Source organism: Schistocerca americana, chromosome 3, assembly GCF_021461395.2.
Source record: "Schistocerca americana isolate TAMUIC-IGC-003095 chromosome 3, iqSchAmer2.1, whole genome shotgun sequence".
Taxonomy (NCBI): Eukaryota; Metazoa; Arthropoda; class Insecta; order Orthoptera; family Acrididae; genus Schistocerca; species Schistocerca americana.
This window is the reverse complement of record NC_060121.1, coordinates 710,763,177-710,763,985: the sequence shown is the minus strand read 5'-3', so window position 1 is coordinate 710,763,985 and position 809 is coordinate 710,763,177.

The window sequence follows — 809 nt, the reverse complement described above, 5'->3', positions numbered from 1 at the left end:
GAATTTTTAGAAGGGATAAACGACTCGACGTTTCGTAAGGAAAGGAATTTTAATACTGTTCAAGAAAACAGGCTCATAAGGATTATTTTGAAATATGTATAAGATAAAGCAGATGCAATCTCATCGGCCTCATATAAGGAGAAAGGAAAAGAGTAACACTACCATTTTTAGCTAATGAATAAATATGTGTGATCTCAGAGGGCTGCATGAATAACTGATGCTGTGGCAAACGTCTATAAAAATAAAACTATAACTGTGCTGACTAATAGAAAAAGTATATGTACTCTGACCTGAAGCCTGGTACTGTCACAGCCTTTGTGTAATACATATTGTATTAGTATTCTTTAGATTAAAGTGAGCTTTTTATCTGTGATGATAACAGTAAAGGACTAGTACCGTGGAAGGAATTTAACTACGGAAATACAATGTAGTAAATTACCTGGGGATTTCTTTTTTTAGTGTAAAAGTAACTCCCCCTGTTAACAAATGAAAACCGTAAAAGCAGTTGTAAGGAACTTTGATAGTAAACTGCTTGTGTTAGTAATGTAACTGAAGTGTAAAGAGACTTAATCCATCAAAATCACCAGGAGTGAGGTATTCTCTTCCTAGAAAAATAAAACTATAAAACTATGTGGTATCATCTTTAAATGACATAGTACTAACAGAAAATCTTGGCTACATGATGGTCCAGTGATGTCAAAGAAATATATTCACTGGGTGATTTGTCCATCAGTCAAGAAACTTATCAAGTAGGGTTAATGAGTAAAAATGATATGATGCCTGGTTTGCATTGAACACGCCTTGATGAA